A 14,246-nucleotide genomic window follows, 5' to 3' on the forward strand; every position below is an offset into this window, starting at 1 on the left:
GTCTGAGATCACATTTGAACCCATCCTTCCATCTCTGAGTCTAGCTCTCTATCCACTGAACTTTTCCCACCTACCCATAATGTATTTATTAAGCTTGATACTTGATAGGCATTGGGCCAGATAACCCCTTTCCCTCAGGGAGTTAGATAACTGATATAAAATAAAATGGAAATATAAGAGGGGACTAAACAAATTGCTATTTGAAGTCTAAAGAGCTATTATGACCAGTAAGACTAAAGGAAAGTATCAGCAGAATGCCTGGTATAGCTACTAATATATACTTATATACACACAAATCATATAATATACTTATATAATACTTACTTAGCACTGTGCTTAGTATTTTACAATTTTAAATATTTATCTCATTGAATCCTCACAACAAACCTGGAAGGCAGATGCTATTATTATCTTCATTTTACAGTTGAGGAAAATACGGTAAATAAAAGTTAAAGTGACTTGCCTAGGGTCACATAGCTAGCATGTATCTGAGGTGAAATTCGAACTCAGGTTCACCTGACTCCAGGTCATGTACTTGGCAAGCACCCAATAAATGCTTGCTAACTGATTTGATTTTAGGTTGGCATTTGATTTAGGCTTTAAAAGATGGGTAAGAATTTCACAAGTAGGGACTGAAAGCAGAGGAGGACATTTGGGATATAGGAAACGCAATGAAAAGAGTCACAGAGACAAAAAAGTGGGGGGCATTTATGGGGAATGGCAAATATGCTATGCTTTATTGAAATTAAACTTCATAGAGAAGGATAGTTTGAAATAAGGCTGGAAATTTAGAGCAGAGCCTGATCATGGAGAGCTTTGAATGCTTGAATGCTAGTTAGGAGAAGTTTGAGTGGATTTAAAGAAGGGTGACTGGGGACGTGCTTGTGGAGTGGCAGTAGATGAGAAGCCTGAACTGAGAATAGATCTCTGTATCAGTATTCTATTCCTGTGATTAATAGAGCTTCAAGTTCAGTTTTCATTTTGAGTGTACCCTGCTTTCACATACATGCTAGAAAAAAATGGGACCACCCCAGAAAGAATAAGCTTTTAAAATAGCTTTTACTGAGATGTCTTCTTGGCTTTTTCAGGTCAGACTGAAACAACTCAGGGATGGCTTGGTGCCAACTTCCCCAAGAGAACATGCTGACATTGAAAATAGGGCCATGGGTTCAGTCTCCAAGGAGGCTATTTAGCTTTACTGCCTCAAAAGGCCATAACCTTTAGCCCTAACCTGGGCCAGTCACCTGACAAATGTTTGCCTTGGATGGTTAGAATCAAATAATATTAGAGTTAAAAGACATCTTAAGGATCATGGGGTCTAGCCCATCATTATACAGATGAGAAAACAGGCTCAGGGAGTGTAAGCGACTTCTTTAAAGGCCATACAGCCAGTTCATAGCAGAAGTGGGACTTAAATTCAGGACTCAGGGTCTAAGCCCCATATTCTGTCCATAAAAGTTCTACTAATTGCATTAACACCATTGGACAATTAGGAAGTCATGATCTTTTGATGATATAGACATCATATAAATTAGACAGCATTTAGTTTTTAATTCAATCTTTTCTTTTTAAGGAGAGAATTGATAGGACCATACATTTAGAACTCCAAATCTGGAAAGACCCCAGAGATCATCTGGTTCAATTGTTCTAGTATACAGATGAGGAAACTGAGACCTAGAGGGGTCATGTGATATGCTCAGGCTCATATAAGCAATAGATTAGCATTTTATGGCCACTTATTTATTTTCAATAGAATTTTAGAAAGACCTAAGCTTTCAAAGCCTCAGGGTTTAGGGCAGTTAGTCCCTTGTGCCACCTCCAACAAGGGGAGTACCATAACAGTTGAGCAAGAATGTTAGAACTGCTTCAGTTGTGTAAGGCTTTGCAGTTGTGTTTGCCCATGTGCATGGATCTGTGACCCAAAGAGCAAACTCTGACAACTGCAAGACTTAAAGTGAACTACATTTTGTTGTAGTAAGGAAACGTGGAATCAAGAATCTTTGGGGGGTACAAGTTGTTGCATAAATTCAATTGCTCCTACAGATGACATTTTCTGCTGTGTCTTTGAGTTTCCAGATGTTTTTGAGTCCCCAGTGAAATATCCTTAGCATGAAAAAACAAAGAACCAGAGGTATGGGGAGGGGAGCAGTTGAATTGTTGCTCTGTTTTCCTTACAGGTGTTAAATCAAGTCATCAAGCTTTTCATGAATGTCTGCCAGGCACTATGCTAAGTTCTGTGCTACAAAGAACATTCCCTGTTCTTAAGGAGCTCACAGTCTGTTGGAGGAGACAACATGTCAAAAAACCATGTACAGACAAGATACATTGGAAATTTTGGACAGAGGCAAAGCACTAGTATTGAGAAAGATCAGGAAAGGCTTCTTGTAGAAGGTGGGATTTTAACTGAGACCTGAAGAAAGTCCCAGAGACCAGGAAGTGGAAATAAAGAGGGAGAGAATTTCAGGAATGGAGAACAGCTGATAAAAATGACCAAAGTTGAAAGAGTATCTCAGATGATGGTCAGCAGGCAGAACTGAAGAGTAAGGTTTGTGAGATATAAGAAAGCTGGAAAGGTAAGAGGAAACGTATGCTATGAAGGTCTTTACAAGCCAAACAGAAGATTTTATACTTGATCCTGGAGGTGATTGGAAGTGTATTGAATATGGGAAGATGACTTGGTCAGAACTGTGCTTTCCAAAGATCAATTTGATGACTGAATGGAGGATGTACTGGAATAGGAAGAGATTTGATACAGGGAGATCAACCAGCAAGCTTCTGTAATAGTCTAGGTGTTGGGAGATGAAGGCCTATGCCAGGGTTGTGACAGGGTAAAGAGAGAAGGAGGCACATACAAAGGAGAGGCTGTGAAGGTTGAATTGACAGGACTTGGTAACAAATTGAATGCTGGGTCGCCGAAGGGATGGTGGTAAGTCAACAATAAAAGGAAAAGAAGAAGGAAGGGTTTCATGGAAAAGATAATTAGTTCAGTTTTAGACATTTGGAATTTAAGATGTTTATAGGACAGTCAATTTAAGATGTCCAAGACTTGATTGGTGATGCAAGACTAGAGCTCAAGAGAGAGGTTAGGGCTGGATAAGTCTATCTAAATCATCTAAACAGAGATATTTGAAACAATGGGAGAGGAGGGTGATTGACAAGGTCAAAGACTGCAGAGAGTTCAAGAAGGATGAACATTGAGAAAGGACCATAAATCCTGGAAACTAGATCTTCAGTAACTGGGAAGAATGCTGTTTCAGTTGGATCATCAGGATAGAAGTCAGACTTCAGAGAGTTAAGAAGAGAGTAAAAGGAAAAGAAGTGGAGGCACTCATTGCAGATGACCCTCTTGAGGAATTTACCTGTGATGGATGGATCAAGTGAGACTTTTTTTTAAAGATGGAGGAGATGTGGGCATTGGGTTCACAGGCAATAGGGAAGTGGGCTGGGAGAAAATTATGATTAGTGAAAGAGCAAGAATGATAAAAAGAAAATCTGCTGGAGAAGATGGGATGGAATGGTGCAAATACAGAAGTTTGCCTTGGTTAGAAGGGTCATGTAAAGCTGGGGTGAAGGAGGAGGTAATTTATTAAAAAAATAATAAAAGGCATCAGAATGATGTGAGATGAGGAGAGGTAGAAGAGGGAACTATCTTGATCTTGACAGACAATCATGGGCAGCAGTGAAAATGTGGTGATCATAGTAGTGACCTGGCTATAGAGCTAAGGTACAAAAGGAGGGAGGATAATACTACTATCAACACACTATCAACACGAATATTCCCACTTAACATTATTAATTGGCTATGCAAAAATATAAGGGCAGGTAAAATAACATTGCAGAGAGCAGTTATTTCCATATCAATGTTTTAGATGTTGTGAATGATCAGCTGAAGGAAACCCAATTCCTTTGAAGATGGATTTGTAACTTTATAATGGGATCCTATTAAAATGATATGGAATCAGGGGGAAGCTAGGGGATTCAGCAAACCTAAAGGCTGGAGGTCCTGGATTTAAATCTAGACTCAGATACTTCCTAGCTGTGTGACCCTGGGCAAGTCACTTAACCCCATCATTGCCTAGCCCTTATCACTCTTCTGCCCTTGAACCAATAAACAGTATTGATCTAAGATGGAAGTTACAGAATAAAACAAAAAATATGATATGGACCAAATTAATGTTTTGTGAGGTATACCTATAATTTATTTTGTTTGACCTTTGTAACAACTCTAGAAGGCAGAGATTACTTTCCCTATTTTATTGATGAGAGAGAAAAAATACCCAGAGAAGTTCACTACTTGCTTAAGATTTCAGAACTCTAGTAGAAATATTAGAAATAGAAATCTCAGCCCAGTGCTGTTTGCAGTGATACACGTTAGTGGAATAGTCTGTGTCAGTGTTCTGACTTAAGTGATCTTCAAGGAGATATGCCTTTCCTGAACTGGAAATGAGCAATTACAGACCTTTCTAAAGTTGAACAAATTAAATTTATGAGATGTGTATCATATATTAAGACATATATCAAGTGTGTACAGCACAGTATGTAGGATAGGGTTTGTCTATGGCTCAATTCTTTCCCTCTTGGAACTTACAGTCTAGTTAGGGGAAAAGATATTTGTACAGAGATTATGTGATCTTCTCAGTGGCAGTTAATTGCACTGGAGAGGTGTAGAACAAAGTGCTAGAGAGGTCTGAGGGTAAGTGGCCCATTTAAGAGATCAGGGGAGACTTTATGGATTCGGAGGAGGCTGTTCCAGGCATAGGGAACACCATGAAAAACAGTGAGAAAACAAGTGTTTTTTTGGGGGGGACGGGGGAATTTAGCCAGAGAATAGTTCACGTCCAGAGCATAGAATATGTGGAGGGCAATCATGGAGGTTAGAAAGAGAGGTGGCTTCAGATTATAGAAGGTATTAAGTGCCATTTAGAAGAGTTTGCCAAGGGGAGCCACTTAAAGCTTCTGAGCAGTAGAGAGGTTACTAGATCTTTGTGGAAGAACAATTTAGCAAGAGCATGAAGAATGGAGGAGTGAGAGGGTAGGAAGCTGAGGTGCTTAGTGATTTAACTTGGAAGCAGGGTTTGAATCCTGAGCCACTTTTAACTTTGCCTTGATTGCCTCAGCTTTAAAATGAAGGGGGTTAGACTTCATGATTTCTGTGGTGTATTCTGGCTCTAATTCTATCATCTTATGTCCTGTAAGGAGATTGTTGAAGAAGTTCATGCTGTTGGTAGTATTAGGGTGGCAATAGTGAGACTAAAGGGGAGGGCACAAATGTTAAGAGAAAGGAAAGATGTTATGAAAATAGGATTGACAAGATGATGTCCAATTTCAAAAGAGAAATGAAGGAAAGGGAGAATCAAAGGTAACACCAAAGTTTTGAACTTGGTTAGATTGGGCTGAATGACATCACTAAAAATAGTGAAGTTGGCAGAAGAACAGGATTAGGGGAAAATGCTGAATTGCAAGTCCTTAAGGAACCAAATGGTTTATAGAATGCCATAACATTACAAGATGTTTCCCTCTAGTTCTTGTTCCTTGCTCTGTTCTTTATCTGCTACTACCCACCCTAAGCTGATTGTCTGCCCTGTTGGTACTAGTTAGAGAGGACAGGGACTGGGCACCAGATCTAAACCAATCTTCTCTGGGCCCCTCAAAAGCCAACTGACATTGTCAAGAATTGCCTTGTTAGGATTCCATTTCTGGAAATTGGGAGGGGGGAAATTTGGCCTTTACCTGTGCACAGACCCAGAATTGTCAAGCTTTATCTGCCCCACTTTCAGTAATAGTAATTATAATAATAAACAATAGTTAACATATATAGCACTTGGAGGTTTATAGAGTGCTTTAAAAATACTATCTCATTTGATTCTCATAACAACCCTGGGAGGAAAGTGCTATTTTCATCCTTATTTTACAGATGAGGAAATTGAGGCAGACATTGGTTAAGTGACTTAGCCAGGATCACATAGCTAGTAAGAGATTTTAACTCCTGTCCTCTCGACTCCAAGCCCATCACTACAATCAATATGTCCCTTACCTGCCTTAAAACACACCTGGTGTTGATAATTCCCAGGCACAAAATGTACAATCTGGGCAGGTTCTGACATTTCTCCTTTTTCTGGAAAATCCCTGGCTTGGAGAATTAATAATTTTCAATATGGGGAAGCTAAAAAGTTCCTAGTTCTGATTCAACTTGGCTACCATTTAGCAAGAGCAGTACATAAAACAATATACACAATGCTTACTCACTGAAGAGGAAAGAGTGATAAAATGAAGCTGAATGTTGTAAATAGAATAGTCTTTGGTCTTTGAGAAGAGATGAACTAAAGTGTCTCTTCTCTGGAATGGTAGAGGATTATGGGTGTTAAATGTTGCATATGCTGTCAAATATGGTCAATGTATTATTCAATGTGACTTCATTTTTTTATACAAGGTAAAGCTTTTGACATTGGGATAAGGAATGTGTGTGCGCATCCAGAAATGACTGTAATGGTCAAACAAAAGGCACCAATCATTAAAAAAAAAATAATCATTTACTTAGTGCAGGGTCCTGAGACCAGACCATTATATTATCCTAGGATCATAGAAATAGAGCTGGGAGGAATGTCAGAGATCATCTATCATCTAGTCTAATCCCCTCATTTTATAGATGATGAACTAAGTACTAGAGAGGATAAACAATTTACCCCAGTAGTAAGTGGGAGAAGTGGTATTTTAAACCCAGGTTCCCCAACTTCAAATGCAGTGGCACCCATTGACATTGTATCACATTGACCTAACAGAATCTCTCCTTCAACACTGTTCTCTCCTCTTTTTTATTCTGCCCGGACCTCCATGGCTTCTTGGGAACCTCCATTCTGTCGCCTAGAAATTGGCTTCACAGCCAAATTGTAGCTCAGAGGACTGAGGAGCTACTGAAAGAGAAGACCACAGGAACTTAATGAAACCCGTTAACATTGTAAAGGAAAAGCCCATTTTTGAAAAAAAAACCAACTACTGTCTCTCCCTCCTCCCTTTTCCACTAAAAGCCATTTCAGGAGACAAATTCTGAAGTTTTATTTTATCCCTTGATTTCGGGTCACACTGTTCTCTCTAACTGAGCCAAAGGTTCTGTTCCTTTCTTAGATTGCCATCTAAGAAACCATTCTTCCTCAGGATTCACACAGGCTGGACACATTCAGATGCTTTTAAGTAGGAGAGCTGAGTGGTTGTTCTACTTGCAGAGCCATCCGTGCATGGGATTCCAAGAAATAAATACCACCCATGAATGGTACTTCAGAAATCGATATGCTAGCAGCATGAAACCTGCCAGTTGGCCACTGCAGTGGCACCATTCCCTAACTGCCTGCCATGGCATTACATGATGCTGAAGGCTGGCATAAGTAGAGTCTGCTTTTGTGCCCCCCACCCCCTTCCACCTTGGCTCCTTGCCCCACTTCCAGACTGCTTTTTCTCTGCCAGCAAAGGCCTCCCACTTCTGCACCTGGCATCGGGTCCTTCCTTTAGTTTTTCTTTTTCTTTTTAAGTTGCTTCTTCCGCTTAGGCTTTCAGCAGTAAATTCCTTCCAAATCACTTCAGATTGTCTAAATGTTTTTCCTTCTGGTAACAATCTGTCCCCAAACCTCAGTTTATCTTTTTCTTTGGGGAGAGGGCTGTGAAACAAGATCATATTTGGGGCTGAACTGACTCAAGTTGAGTAGTGCCATTGACATTGCTATACTTTTCTCTTTGTCTAGAACTCAGCTTCATTTAGATTGTCAGTCATCCATAAGACTAGACTTCTGGAAGAAGATCAGGCTTCAGTCAGTCAACAAACATTTATTAATCATTGACTGTATGCCAGACTCTGTGCAAAACACTGGAGATACTAAGGTAACTCCTCACACCCACCCTCCCTGACCTCTGCAAATAGTCATTGCTCTTAAGGGGGTTTATAATCTTCATGATTTGCTTGTAGGGTCAGCCATCCGTGTAATCTACTTGTCTACTATTTTTCCCACTATCACCTATAGTCGAAACCTTCCCAAAGGTTCCAAAGTTATCTTCAGTTTCTGAAATGAGTATTAAGAACCTGTCAAATCTCCCAGCAAAGTGGGCAGAAATCAGGAAAGATATGAAAGTGATATTTATTCTTCAGGTAGGGTCACACAATTTCTTAATTTCCAGGACCTTGTGACCTCCCACACAGGCACCTGGAAAATAATTTATGGCTTAAAAGTTGTGGTGACTGACCAAAACTTGGGCACATTCTTTGCCTATGACCCAAAAGAGCTTTATAAAATACAACTCAGAGGTATATAAATGGAGGCCAACTAGGAAACTTCCCCATGTAACCAGAGCTGCATTGCTCCACCACACAATTCTTATCAGATTTTATTTTATTCTTTCTTTTTTGGTACTCAGCTCCAGAATCCTCAGGAAGAAAAACTGTTTTCATGTCAGTAAGCAAGAATTTATGTTCCATGATAGATTTAATTTGTGTCAACATGTTAATCTATGGGCCAATACTTTTTATTATGTGGGTTGGTTGGGGAAGGACTGGAACATTTGTGGATGGGACTTATTGTGTAGATATGAAGGAAAATAAGCTAATCCTATAAGAGATTTGTGATTTCATTTATGTACAATTTTCTTTTTCTTTGTATATAGAAATGCTCATTTTACTTTGTTTTGTAAAGTTTGGAACAAAAATATGAATATTTTAAAAATATATAACTCAAATAAAAAAAAGAATTTATGTACTGTAAGGGGGGATTTTAGGGTTGTGACTTAATCTAAATTTAATTGGTCACCAGGGAATATCCCAAATAAAATACCCAAGTCAGTTTGGAAATTTTATGGTGGTTTAATTAATATAGAGGGAAGGAATTAAGAAGAAGAGAGAGGGAAAGAGTATAGGATTTTTCCGGCCTAACCTGTGCCAGGGGAGTTCAAAGACCTCAGCCACAAGGTCTTCTCAGAAGATTAGGGGCTTCCTAAGAAGATAGTGTTTTGGAAGGTAAAGGAAAAAGGAATCAGCCTAAACTCTGAGAGAGCTCAGAGAAGACACCTCACCTGAACTAGGTTACTAAGCTTCCCCAGTAGTGTATCAATGACACTCACCACCAAACCAGGACAATAGCTTCCGCCACGCCAAGATGCCAAGATGCCACCTCTTCACGCAAAGAGACTGGAGAGAAGTGACGCCAAATATATAGACCATTTTTACATCACTTTCCTGCATCTCACATGTACCAATGGTAGCTTAAGCTTGACTTAGGACAGCCCAAGGGTCTGTCAGTTGTTTCTGATTTGTCATTTGCTAACACATGTCTGTCATAGGCCATCCTTCTCAATACTTAATCCTTAAGTAGGGTGTAGACATTCCTGTTTTGTTAGACTAAGCAGGGTGGAGTAAATCTAAAATTCTGTGTGCCTGATACTGCACTAAGGACTAGAAATTCAAAGGCAGTTCCTCCCATTTCTCCCAATCCTGCAAATATAGTGGTGTGTTCACCTCAATATGATGGGTAAGCCTAATACTAGCCCTGAACAACCTCCCTTTCTCTGCTTTTATTTGTTGCTCATAGGTTGATTCAGAATGGGGAAATAGGGTGGTGTCTTCATTAGGGCCACTGGCTTCAATTACTACTTTATGAGCCAACAAGTTCACCTGCACTGCCTTCTTAATTATGGTAATACCTTCCTAGAGACACTAAAGAGGCAATAATTTAGAGAAAGACATGGCATGGCACCCTAGAAAGAAGGGGGAAAGCTGACATTATATGATCAGAATCTATTAGAACTCCAGGTTTTGGTTCAAGATTCAACAATTTCCTGGCAGGAGTAAATCAGAAGTGTAGGAATAAAGTAAGCAATATTCAGAGAAATCAGTTTTATTTGTTTATTTTAACTTTAGGGAGCCACAATTTTATTCCTTAATTTTCTGAAAACTAAAGATCCTTTCAAAGTTCTTTTAAAAATCCAGAGTCTTTCCTTGTCTCTTAGTTTTTCCAAAGGAAAATGCTCAGGCTAGGCATGGTAACACTCTGGGTGGAGTAGAACCTTGTGATCACAGAACCCACAAACACCCCAAAACTGTGGAAGGTCCATGAGGAATTGAGCTTTGCCAGTGGAGGGCATTTGGGATGGTAAACTAAGAAGTAGTCAGTTGCCATTTTCCTTTTTGCTTGGTGGCAATGAGCTCAGGGTTGCTGCCACTAATGTGGCTCTCCCTCCTCTCTCCTTGCTATCCCACTTTACATCCCTCAGGATCTAAAACAACCAGGGACTGATTTGTCATGTAAATTGGTAGCCCAGTCAGGGCTGACCTCCAGGCTCACCATGGGGCTCTAATTATAATTTTCATTAAACTCCTTCTGTTATGAATAACCAGGCAATCTGGGAGTACTGCTGGAACTGATAAAATTATTGCTGAATGCCCACCCTGGGGCAATGCTGGGGATAGGAATGCTACTGGGCTGCTTAAAAGAAACTGCAGGAGAACCTTCTGCCTCCTTTCTCTGTCCCCCAAGGAGAACTTCACACATAATCTGGCCAATCTGAGTCCAGTCTGGGCGTCTGCGGATCACTATTGGTTCTTTAGTCCTTTGAAAATGACTTGATTTTTCCATTGTGTCAATTCCAAAACTGGCCTGTTTTCATGGTTTAGTAGTGAGCCACAGGTGACCTGAGGAGGAGAAGGTCTGGCTAGGATGCAAGAACCAAGAGCATTAGCTTTTGGTTCTAGGTACCTGGTGTGAAGGACAAGGGGCCTAAGTGTGCCAGAATGGACTGATAAGCTTCTGTGAGGGGTAAATAAGGTCTAGCATACAATAGATGTTACTTGCTGCCAGTTTAAGTAGGGAGACTGAATTGCAAATCTCAGTGCTGGAAAATTCCCTATCCATTCTCAATTCCCAAGAATTATTTGATAGCTAGGTGGTACAGTGCCTAGAGAACACTGCACCTGAAGTCAGGAAGATCTGGGTTCAATTCTAACCTCAAGACACTTATTAGCTGTGTGATTCTGGGCAAGTCATTTCACAACTGTCTGCTTCAGTTTCTTCTTCTGTAAAATTGGAATAATAAAAGCATCTATCAACAGGATTGTTGTGAAGATCAAATCAGGTAATATTTGTAAAGGATATATAGTACAGTACATCTGGCATATAGTATTTAATATTAGTACCTTCCAGATTTGTTTTAAGGATCAAATGAAATCTTTGTAAATTATGCACCAAGTATATAGCTATAGCATAAGCTATAGAAATGCTTACTCTGTTCCCAAGAGTGTGATGGTTTCCAGCCTTATAGGATGGTGATATGGTGAATCTGGTACGAAGCCAATGTTCCAGTCCTGCCTCAGACACTTATCCTCTTTGTGCCTCAGATTCCTCATCTGTAAAATGAGAGGTTTAGACTCATTGGTCTTTGCAGTCTCTTCCAGCTCTAAAATCTCTAACCTGACCCCACATCAATATCATAGGATGCCTCGAAGATGGAATGATTGGAAAGAGATGGAAGGCTTGGGATGAGAGAGAAACTTGTTTTTGAGGTTGGGCTAAACCATTAGTAAATCAGAATTCCCCCTGGGGCCCTCTGCAGCTTACTACCCGAATTGAACCCCCCCCCCTTTTTTTCCCACTCAACTCCCCACCAAGTTATTGACGGATTGACTGTGTGGCTGCTATAGTTTGGGGACTGTACAGACTCACTGTGCTCTGGGAACAGGCACACCGAAGGCAGAAGAAAAGGAAAGGAGCCTTTGTTAAGGCCTACTATGTGCCAGGCACTTTTCCAAATGCTTCACAGTTCTTATCTTCTTTGATCCTCACAATGAACCTGGGAGGTAGGTTGCTAGAATTATCTCTGTTTTATAGATGGGGAAACTGGGGCAACCAGGGGTTCAATGGCTGTAATTACCCAGGATCACACAGCTAGGAAGGTCCTACTACCAGATTTGAATTTAGGGCTTCCTCACTCTTAGCTCATTCCACTGAGCCACCCCGATTCCTGATGGGGCCATATTAATCTAGACAATTGCAAATGAAAATACAAACCCACAACTGTTGAATGAATTGTAAAACACAGTCCTAAGTTGTTGGGACATTGCATGGTAGTGTGTTGAGGGGAGGATGGTGTGGGAAGGATAGAGGAGAAGTACAATGTTTAATACATAGGTAACTAGAAATTTGGTAAACGGGCGCTCAGGGGTTGCTGTGTTTGGGCCTGTCCTAGAAGATGCTTTTGAATCTCTCCTTTGTCTGTTCCCATCCTAGCAGAGAGCCTAGGTAGAGAAGCTGTTTGCATCATTTAGCTGTAGCTCTTGGCCATGTTGGGTTTTGGGAGCCTCTGATACAAAGCAATAGGACAAATCATTAGAAGACTACATGAAGTGGCATTCCAGAAACCTGCCCACCAGATCCCTACATGCTGTGTCATTGTGGGTATAATGAACCTGGAGCTGTTTAAGCAGCTTTGAGGACCCCATGGCCTTGGTTCAATTGAGAATGGTGTTTGCTTTATTAAATGGCATCGCTGACCAAACAGACCTCCTGGGAGACAGAGCTACCCAGCTCAATTAGACCCCAGAACCTCTCTTACCCTGAAAAGCAGGCTGGGGATAGAATTGTGAGAGCCTGAAGGAGAGTTACCTTGACAACATTTACAATAAACATTTGTTGAATGAACATGGAATGAATTGGGTCCTTGGTTTGGGTAAAACCCTGAAAGGTTATTTAGTCCACCATCTTGTGTTAGAGCAAGTTGTGGTGAAACCTTCCCAGACCTTTGAGAGGTTTAGATAAGAAAGTGAACTCTTGGAAACATAATTAGATAGCAGATCCTAAAAGTGTCTTTATGAGGGAAAAAGCAGCAGAGAGCTCTTATAATGGTTGGGAACTATAGTTTGTTTTTTTTTAATAGGATTAGATGTGTTTGGGCAGCTGGATGGCATAGGTGGATAGAATGTTGGTACCAGAGCCAGGAAGACTCACTTTTCCGAGTTCAAATCTGGCCTGAGACACTTACTAGATATGTGACCCTAGGTAAGTCACTTAACTCTATTTGGCTCAGTTTCTTCATCTATAAAATGAGCTAGAGCAAGAATTAGTAAACCACTCCAATATCTTAGCCCCAAAACCCCCAAACAGGGTCATAAAGAGTGTGCTATGACTGAATGACAACAACAATGTTCTATTGTATTTTTATTTATTTTTTTCAATATTTCTAGATTACATTTTAATCTGGTTCTGACTGCCCTCAGGCTTTCTGGCCAGGAGTTTGACACCTCTGCTCTAGGAATCTGTTCTAGAGTCTGTCACTGCAATTTTCCCAAATGTTCAGAAGGGAAGATTTCCAATTATTGCCAGAAGGCATTGTGAGAATTCCAGTTTCCAATTACTTGCTACAAATGAGGTTGAGTTGAAGAGTTGTCTAGCAAGTCTGATGAATGTAGACATCCGGTCTGGATGATGAGCAGAAGATCAGACTTGTCAGGCCAAGTCAGCCTGGAGTCTGTTTTACTTCTAGGTCATAGTTTCAGAAGAGGGCAGAATGTCCTAGCATTTGTGTCATAGCATTTTTGGGGCCAGGGCTGCAGTGGCCTGAGGCTCTGGAAACTTAGTTGACTTCCTGGGGAGGGCTTTTAACCTCATTCCACTTTGGAGTCCCTTTTGTAGTTGAAAGAATGAGTAGTATAATTAAACTAAGATTATGATTCCAAGTCGTTGAAGCAACTGGGAATTTCTTTACCCAGAGCAAGTGGCACAAAAGGTTATTTCAGTTGAGAGTTAAGCAGCAGAGACAAAGACCCTAAGATACTGACAGGAGGTTGTTTTTTGGAGTACTGTAGATGTCTGGAAAGGAGGGCACTCCACTTCACTATCTGGTAGCTTCCTGTTTTAATTATTCTTGCTAATTTGGTGCTAAGCTGTTATTTCTAGTACTGTTACCAACTATAAAGGTTGTTAGTGTCCTACAAATTCAGTACCCCAGAGCAAAGCCTTACTCACCCTACCCAATATTTCTCACTCTCTAAAATAGATATCGTAGTTTCTTCCCCTAGACCCCCTACTCCTTATCCAGGTGTTTCAATTCCCAGCTTGAGTTACCCATGGTCAGCCCTGAATTCCAGGGGAAGGAAGAAAAGATGAAGAGGGAAGCCACAGGATGAGGGAAGAGGCTGGCTGGCACATGGTTCAAGGACATGTGGAGACCAGGATCAAACACAGATCAAAAAGATGGATGAAGCGGGACAAGGGTCTCCT

At 40.6% G+C, this 14,246-nt stretch overlaps 1 protein-coding gene across 8 annotated transcripts in view; it reads left to right on the forward strand.

Moving 5' to 3' along the window:
- The window catches only part of NKAIN4 (sodium/potassium transporting ATPase interacting 4), a 172,008-nt gene that overhangs the window by 78,851 nt on the left and 78,911 nt on the right, over positions 1–14,246 (forward strand). The window lies entirely within an intron of this gene.

Source organism: Monodelphis domestica, chromosome 1 (genome assembly GCF_027887165.1).
Source record: "Monodelphis domestica isolate mMonDom1 chromosome 1, mMonDom1.pri, whole genome shotgun sequence".
Classification (NCBI taxonomy): domain Eukaryota; kingdom Metazoa; phylum Chordata; class Mammalia; order Didelphimorphia; family Didelphidae; genus Monodelphis; species Monodelphis domestica.